Raw genomic sequence first — 9,260 nt, 5'->3', positions numbered from 1 at the left:
AGGGACTCATTTACCTACTTGTCTTAACAATCAACCCAGTGCCAGAATGTGGTTGAAATGAGACAGATGTAGTTGGCATGAGTCAAACATACACAAACCACTGAGAAGAATACCTGACACATGTAGACACACTATAGGTGTTAGCTATCTATACTGTTATGAATGCTGGGAAAACCAACCCAAGTTTTGGCTCTTGGTATGTTTTGGGTACACTTCAAAAAACAGAGATCACTTGAAAAAAGAAAAAATTAAAAAAAAAATTCTACCCTGTTGGGGGTCTGGTGTGCAATGGCTACAAACAGCAACGTGCTCAGTAGTGTATGCGGCCTGTTGCCTTTATGGGTTGCCCTTAGGGACCTTGGAGACAGCCCTTTCCAGTGGACATTCATGTATGGCCTCACGCTGTCCCCAGTGTAGGCTCCAGACAGGTATGCACGATGCGTTTGGAAAGCTCCAGGGCACAGTGGCCAGGGTCCACATTGGCCAAGGTATAATGTCCATCTGCACCAAGCTACAGAACAAGGAGCATGTGATTGAGGCCCTACACAAGGGCTAAGTTCAAGTTCCCTGGCCACAGGAAGATCCACATCTCTAAGAAATGGGGATTTACTGAATGTAATGTGGATGAATTTGAAAACATGGTGGCAGAAAGGCGGCTCATCCCTGATGGCTATGGGGTCAAATACATTCCTAATTGTGGCCCCCTGCACTCAGGAGAGCTTTGGTGATGTCCCCTCCTTACTCATGTCCACCAATAAATCCTACTCTGCTGTTAAATAAATAAATAAATAATGTTTTATTCAAACAAATAAAATTTCCAGCACTGCTATCTTCAGAGGGCATTTAAATGGTGCTGCGAACTTGGAGGTTTGGGCTTACAGGTTTGGTGGCACGCTGAGGAATTGTTGAGGGCTTATAATCACACCTGTGGTCTGTGGATTAGTGCTTCTGTCAATCAATTCATGGTGGCCAACACCTTATACTGGGTCTTGTTTTACCATCTTACAAATATTCAGGTTGGTCAAGGGAAGACACTGTTGACAGTATGGACAAAACAGTCTGAAGTCACCAGTACTCCTGGAAGAACTACTCAAACTATATCCTGTAAGTGGTTGATCAGTTTTTTCCCTTTAAGGATTGACTATGATTTTGACCTTATAGCTCAGTTGTTTGGTCAGGTGCTCACTGATCTATTATTCAGACTTTACTTTCAGAGGAATGGTTGGCTTGCCTATTTTTAAAATGTGTAATAAATTAAAAGAAATTCTGGCTATATGAGTTACTGATTCTATTATTCTTAGTAATCTGCTTTGGGAGTCCTTTAAGAATATTGCTGGGCTAGCTGTGTCAAAGCACAGATGATAAATTGGCTTATAAAACTTTAAAAGTGATGTGGCAACTTTTTTCCCTCTTGATCACCTTTGCATCATTGAATTCCACATGAATCCAGAGTGGGACTGACTGTGGATTTTTCTGAGTTAACAAATCAAGGTGTCAAGTCAGGCTGGCTTATATTACTTCTGAATGCCAGCAATTCTGTCCAAAAGTCCGAAAATAGCAAGGGGCTCCAGAATGAATCATCTCAATTCATTTTAGGCTTTCAGTTTCCACTGAGTAATTTTTACAATTCAATTCATCTAGCTGGGGAGAAGCCTAACCCGCGGGACTGTGACAAATCAGGGCCGGAAGCTTGATAATGAAAAGGAGGACTTGGTACTATCAAACTTTAAACGTTTGGGCAAAACATACTGCCATTCACACAGTAAGAGGCTGGATGTAAGTCCGAGAGAGTGGTCCAAAGCTAGTTAAAAGCTGCAGGATTTATTTTATGCCATATTGATCATTTCAGGTTATCAGAATTAGTTCTCCAGAAAGATAACTGTGTAGCGGCATAAAATACATTCAAAACATCAACGTATTATTTTCTGAAATAATAAGGTCATCTGGTAGGGAAACACTTGTTTCTTTTCCTCCTGTCCTTGGTTCATTCCTCTTTAAACTGGTACTGCCTTTCTCCTTCCGCATTAATAAATCTCTTTGTTTCCTACAGAGGAGAATACATAAATCCTTCCTTTCTCCTCACAGAAAAGCCTGCTATTTATGTGTATGTTTTCTACTCACTCTCATTTGTGATGAATTTGTGATTAGAAAGAACCCCACATTGCCCTGTTCTGTCAATCAACTGAAGGGGAGCTGGGAGTTCACTCATGTAAACATGCAGCAGAATGGCCACATATTTTTAATATCTGCATTTTATAGGAATATAAATAGGATGATCACTCTCAGTAGGTTCTCGAGAAAATAAGTCACTTAAAAAAAAACCCCTCATATCATACAGTGGTCTCTTGAGATTAGATATTAAACTGAGGCTCGTGACTCAGTATCAAGACTGAATCAGAAAAAAAATTTAAGTGGGTAGAGTTTTTCTTTGGGGAGATGATCTCCTTTGGGGGCATGTGGTAGGGTCTAGTTTTCTTTCTTTTTAAAAAATATTTATTTATTTATTTGGCTGTGCCAGGTCTTAGTTGCGGCACGCAGGACTTTGATGCTGCATGAGGGATCTTTAGTTGTGGCATGCAAACTCTTAGTTGTGGCATGTGGGATCTAGTTCCCTGACCAGGGATCGGACCTGGGCCCCCTGCATTGGGAGTGTGGATCTTAGCCACTGGACCACCAGAGAAGTCCCAGGTCTAGTTTTCTTGTGCTAACCAGGATCCTCAGAAATATCCCAGCCTCCTGAATCTTTCCTTTTCCCTCTATTCCCCCTCTTGAACACGTGTCCATCTTATTATCTATTCCCTCAGCACTGTTCTTTGTTTTTTCAAGGTGACAGCCATCTGAACTGAGAAATTATGCTGACAGAATTTAGATCTATGACATCTCGTAAGGAATTCTAAGCTCACCCCTTCATTTTACAGAAGTGGGAATTGGTTCCAAATGTAGTCAAAGATTGCGCGCAAGATTTCACTACGACTTAGAGAAAGTCCTGGCGTGGTAGTGGGGGTCCAGGGCTGGGGTCTTTGCGTGGCAGCTTCAGCCTTTCTGATTTACCAGTGGCTGCTAGTCCCAGTCCCAAGGTCATTTTGATTAAAATGGCAATTCCGGAGAACACGGTGCAAGAAGCTGAAGAAATGACTCTAATGGTAAGAGCACGAGAGACAGTAGCAGGCTGGTGTGGGTGCTCGTTTAGGAAAGAACAGATAATTTGGAGACCAGTCTTTTGGATGCCTTCAAATCCACACTGTTTGGTGATGCTGAGATCTGCCTAACAACGAAGGCTGGCCGGGCCACATGTAGATGCTTCTTAGTTGTTGCCATTTGTCTCCAATAAGCTTTGCGGGACCTGTCCACCCAGCTTTCTTCCAGTTAAATAATTAGTCTTTCCCTTGATTTCCAGGTAACTAAAATTGAATAAGGCAACATTTTCTTTCCGGATTTTCTTTGTTCCTCAGATTACTTTTTAATTAAAAATACTTATTCTTTGTATAAAATTTGAAAAATACCAGAAGAGTTGAAAGAAAAAAGAAAAAGTCATCACTTACTTTCTTGTTGAAGCCAATCACTGTTAACACTGGTATTTTGCCTTTCTGTTTTAATCTCATTCCTTTTTCAAGGTCAAGACTAATGGTAATATTTTTCTTTCTTTCTCTTTTCTTGACCACTTTTTTTGAAAAGTAATATATGCCCTTTAAAGAAAAATTGGAGAATGAAGGCAACTATAAAGAACATGGATCATTATTAAGCTTGCACCCAGAGCTAGCCTGAGTGACATGTTTCATTACAGCCTCTTAACAAAACAAAATAAAAAAATCCATATTTCCCCATTTCACTTCTTAACCATAAATTAACCAGTATAAAGGTAAAAGGAGTAACTGATGTTTTTTGCTGGGGTAAGATGAAGACCTTTCAATTAGTTGCTAAAATCTGTTTGAATTTGGGGCAAAGATGGATAGAGGTGAGCTCTTGTTTCAAAAGAAGACCTCAGGCCAGACTTTCTCCTATATACTAGTTCACATTTTAAAGCCTATGACGGAACATTCCGAACTCAGCAGAGGTGCATTCTAAAATGTCAAGAATAATTGTAACTTCTTTCAGCTAGGTCTTTTTTTTGTCCTTTTCAGAATGCCTAGAGACATGCCAAGCAGAACTTGTGGTCATAGGTGGGACTCTTGGTGATATATAACATGAAGGGATCTCTCATAGAAAGGATGCTTGTAGCTTAAGTGCACTCCAGGGACTGTAGCTCATTACTGCTCGCTGTCTCTGAGTGAGCACACTTTATTGTTAATGCCAGAACACCAGTGTCTTATGTGTTCCCTCACTTTTCCTCTGCCTACGTCTCTTCCTTCTGACGAAAGGGACAAAGTACAGTCTGAGAACACAGACTCTCTGATGGGGCCAGACTGATTGGCTCACTCTTCTCCAAATGTACCTTTTGCTCAGCTTGTGCCTCCAAACTGCAGTACCCTTGTTTATCTAATGGAATCATTTACAGCCTTCAAGACTATGTGAAACCCTTCTTGCTCATGCCGCACATAGGGGGTGCTCTTTCTGAGCTCCAGTGGCAATTGCTATCTCTATGTTTGGCCCTGATTTTTACTGGGGGAAATGAAGCTTAGGATATGTGGGCATTACTCTTATACCTGTCCCTTCTCCGTGGAACATCATAGGTCCTGTGCATATTTTCCCCACCTTCCTAAATTCCCAAAGACTGCTTTGCAGTGGAGAGGAATCTCTACTTTATTCTCTTCCTACTCAGTATCATAGGGCCGCCTGCAAAATTTAACCCAACTCAGTGACAATCAAAACTCCCCTTCCTCTATAAATAGCTCTCTGGTTGCATCTTTCAGGCTGCAGAAATGAAGAAATGCTCATCCAAATATCAGAGAGACCCCTGGGTGGGCACAGCCAGATACGTCTCCCCTGGATGGGATGTCATAGGCTTTCGAGTTGTTTCCAAGTTAGGGGAAGGAGTGAGTCCTCTCTGAATCACGCTAGGATAATAATAACCTGTCCCAAATGTTCTGAACAGTGAGTGTATGGACTCAGTGGGGGCAATCCATCACCTTTAAAATGTGTATCTTTTCCCATCATTCCCCTGACAGCCCCACCTCCTCTACTGAGTTGACTTTCTCTTTGGTGAAGAAAGAAAAACACTGTGGTCAAGTGTCAGTGACAGATAAAGTGGAGGGCAACATTTTCTGACATTCGCTGCCAGGATCACCAGACGAGTGACTTAGTCTAAGTCAACGGTGAATATTCCCTTATTGTTAAGAAAGGATTGATGGGTCCCAGTACATTTGACATATACTGTCTTTGACACACATCTCTCCTCCCCAAGAGTCAGTGACATGAGCAGCCCTGGCTTTGGATGGTTGACTTTCAACTGACCTTGCATTTCACCTTTAATATGTTTTTTTCAAGTCTTAGTTATTTATCTATTTCTCCATCTATTTTTAAATGCACTACTGGATTTACATAAATTCACCCCCAAAATTAAAGTATAGTAAACAAGTAGGCTTGATCTGAGTGCTTTTAAAAATTGTTTTCTTATTAAAAGAAGTTGAGGCAGGAACCTTAATTTCTAGTTTCACAGAACAGTAAATTCTTCGCTCAGGCCCTCTGTGACCTGGCTCCCCTGACTCATAAATGAAACAGGTGATGCCTGAAGAATTTATCAAGAGGAATAAAACTGACTTCTGTGAGTTGTTCCCTGTCACCTGTGGCCTACGTTGGATTGGGGACCAGCTGGTAAAACCAGCTCCCGACTCTGTTCATAGATGTTTCATTTAACTTTGTTTTGTATTTTCTAGACACAATTCTCTGATATGAGTGAAAGATCCGTCCTTTTGAGTTCTTTAGTTTTATTTCAGTTGTGTGTTGAATTGTAAATCTCTGTTTTTATAAGTGCAATGAGATGGGCAGGGAGAGTATCCACACAACACATGCCAGAATGTGTTGTTAGTTTATTGCCATGTGTCGGAGGACCTAGAAACAAATTGATGTTTAGGATCACAGAGAGCTAGCCAGAGAGGTGAGCAATAGTTGAGTCGTTATGATCAATCCGAAATGGACAATCTGATCAAGGGGATAATCTGTTTAATGTAGATGCTAAGCAGCTGTCTTGCCTTTGCAACAGCAGGATGCAAAGGTAATTGTTTAGGATTTAGGTAATTATTTCCACTATTCAACTTCACCTTTCCTGGGACAGTGCATAAGATGGTCACCTCCTCTTTAAAAAATAAATTCTAAATGTTAGTAACTCAAATCTGTGTGACTAATCAAAAGAGGTTTAAAAAGGGAATTCATTGACCATTCCTGTCAAGGGTCCTGATACAAGGTGATTGTTTCCCTGTTCATAGCAGAGATTAACACTGAATTTTGTGAGGTTTCTTTTTTAATATAACAGCTTTATTGATATATATTTTAAATACTATACAATTCACCCACTTTAAATGTACAATTCAGTTGCTTTTAGTATATTTGCAGAGTTGTGGAACCATCACCACCATAGATTTTAGAATGTTTTCTTCACCCTGAAAAGTAACCCTGTGTCCATTAGCAGTTACTCTCCATTTGCCCCATTCTACCACCACCCCAGCCCCTGGCAACACTGATCTGCTTTCTATCTCTATGGATTTGCCTATTCTGGACATCTGTAATAAATGGAATCATATAGGATGTGATCTTTTGTGACTTCTTTCACATGGTATAATGTTTTCAAGGTTCACCTATTTTGTAGCATGTATTTATACCTTGTACTTAATTTTCACTGGATCATCTTAAATATTCACATTAAATTTTTAGTTCCATACAATCTCATATAAATAATCCTGTCTATACTAGCCTTCAGGATTTTTTAGCTCTTTTTTAAAATGCTTGAAAACATTATTTATCTTGAAAATTTTGAAAGCAAGATTAAAAAAAAATCATACTGATCCCAGAGTTACCCTTAGATATTCAATATGAAAATAATAATTAAAAAAATTTTTGTGGATTTATTCCCCCATTGTCATTTTTCCCCCTTGCACATCTATATATTCTTTTTAAGGTTAAAATTTGAATTAGAAACACTTAACTTCCCAGAGGAGTGTTTATATGCTTTGGTTACTTTAGAAGCATCATTGGTTTAGGTAAAATTGAATAGTTTTCCAAATTTGGATAGGTTACCTTAACAGAGCAGACTCCTGGAACCATTTAAAACCTATTCATTTGAAAGTCTTGGGGGGCTCTCTTTTCAAAGAAAGAAAGACAGATATGCCAAAAGCATAGTTTGGAGCTAAGAATAATTTCCTCTTCTAGTGGCGTATGTCTTTTTGTGGATTCCTTGACTTCATCCCTCACCTGGAGGATGGCTGTGGCGCACAAAGGACTTGATAATTTTGATGACCTCAGACCTTGAAGAAAGACCTAAATTGTTTGGGTGTATTGGTACACTTACCAATTTTGGAAGACTGTTAATGTCATTTTCAACAGTGCGATTAAATGACTAGATAGCAAATAACCAACATACTAATGCTGATAGTTTATGAGAACAAATGCAATCTGTTTATTTGTAGTTGCATCCACTTTTATCTGTGTTCTTCCCAGGTACATACCTGAGACAAATAGTGAATAGGTAGAACTTTCTAGAAGAGAATCAAGGCTCTTTAGCCACACCTAATCACAGCTAAATCTAAAATTAGAGCTGTGAAGAGCAGGCCAGTTAAATGGAAATCACAGAAATAGAAAGGAAATTTCTGATCTTAAAGCCAGGTAAGCTCAAATGGGGCTTTCTTTGAGCTTATTACAGGATGTAGAACTGTAATTAAAATAAGGACCCAGCATATTAGGACCAGTTCTTAATTACATTAGCATTAAAGAAGTAATTAATAGGAATATGTGCAGACTATGCAAGTCATCTTGTATGTAGTGATCTGCGGGACTGTTTAATGCATGGTGAGCCAGAGTTCATGGATCCACAGAAGGCTAAATTGTATTGCTTGATACAAAATCTAATTGGGCAGTTTTAAAGTTTATGACCTTCAGCACAATCTGCTTCTAGGAAATGAAAGTGGAATGTTCTGTTACTCAGAGTCATTTTATAGGATACCCGGTATATCCTCCATATATTTATAGTAACTTTCCTTCTTACATTAGCCTTCTTTTCCTTTAATACAGAATATAGAAAGAATAAATTAATCATTGCCATTGTTTTTTGAACTCTACAATTAACAGTTAGGTTTATTATAAAGAGTACACAATGAACGAATGCATTTTTGGTATGAAATCTTAGAAGTGTCAGTTGTATTTATTTTGGAACCAAAGGATTTGCACAGTGGACAGTATTTCTCTTTTCATATTGTTATTATACCAAAGACTTTTGGTATTAAGAAATGAAGATTTTGTTTATCATCTTCTTTGTTAATAGCCTACATTTAAGAAAAGAGATATAATTGGAATCTTGGACTAAAGAGGAATGCTGATTGAGGGTTTGGTTTTGGTGCATGTTTTATTTTGCTATACATCGGTAACCTTTGCAAAAATATTCTCCTGGCAGTAACAACATTAAATCTCAAGCAGCGTACGATGCAATTTGTGTCAACTGCCTCACGCTAGATGCTGTGCTAAGACAACATTGCCCTAAGTGCTTTGAGCAATCATCCTTAACTGGAAAGGCTATGCTAACCATACTGTAAAATGAGTTGGTTCAAAATGAGCGGGCTGAAATAAGAGATGATTTAGTTCTGTGATCCACTCGGAACCCGGGGAATATTCAAAATCAGCTGTGGACTGCTGGATGTTATTAGGAGCATGCAGCTTGCTAGGTTAAACTTTAAAGTCATATTTTTACAAATAAGTCTGCTGGGAGTGGACTGCCATTAGTGGCTCAGTGACGCTACAAATGGCTTTTCATTTGCGAGTCACTTCCTGTGCTGTTTCCAAAATACTGTAAAAAGGCATAAAGAGCAGGAAGAGAGGGGTGACTTTTATCTCCTTTAAAGAGTATTATACCATATAAGACAAAGTTTTGGGACTTTGCTTTGAAGCATCTCCGGTCTGTAGGCCTCCCGAGAAGGCAGCCCCGTCTTATCATAACTACTAGGACAGTCTTCTGGAATTCGCTAGTGATTGAACTGATATTTGGTTCCTGTACTGTTTTTAGTTGTATAGTCTGACTCCGTGATACATTTTTGAGTGTCCTTTCTTTATCTATATTGTATTAGGTGCTAATGGGATGGGGGGAGAAATTAAAAAAACCATGGTCACTGTCCTCCAGA

General features: G+C 39.2%; 1 non-coding gene across 1 annotated transcript; it reads left to right on the top strand.

Moving 5' to 3' along the window:
* Positions 1–239: 239 nt before the first annotated feature.
* LOC118904585 lies at positions 240–370 on the top strand. The gene has a single exon (XR_005022038.1). It is a non-coding gene; the product is annotated as a small nucleolar RNA SNORA70 (small nucleolar RNA).
* Positions 371–9,260: the final 8,890 nt, after the last annotated feature.

Source organism: Balaenoptera musculus, chromosome 11 (genome assembly GCF_009873245.2).
Source record: "Balaenoptera musculus isolate JJ_BM4_2016_0621 chromosome 11, mBalMus1.pri.v3, whole genome shotgun sequence".
Taxonomy (NCBI): Eukaryota; Metazoa; Chordata; class Mammalia; order Artiodactyla; family Balaenopteridae; genus Balaenoptera; species Balaenoptera musculus.
Note: the sequence above shows the minus strand (reverse complement) of the source record. Positions and strands in the feature narration are given on the sequence as shown.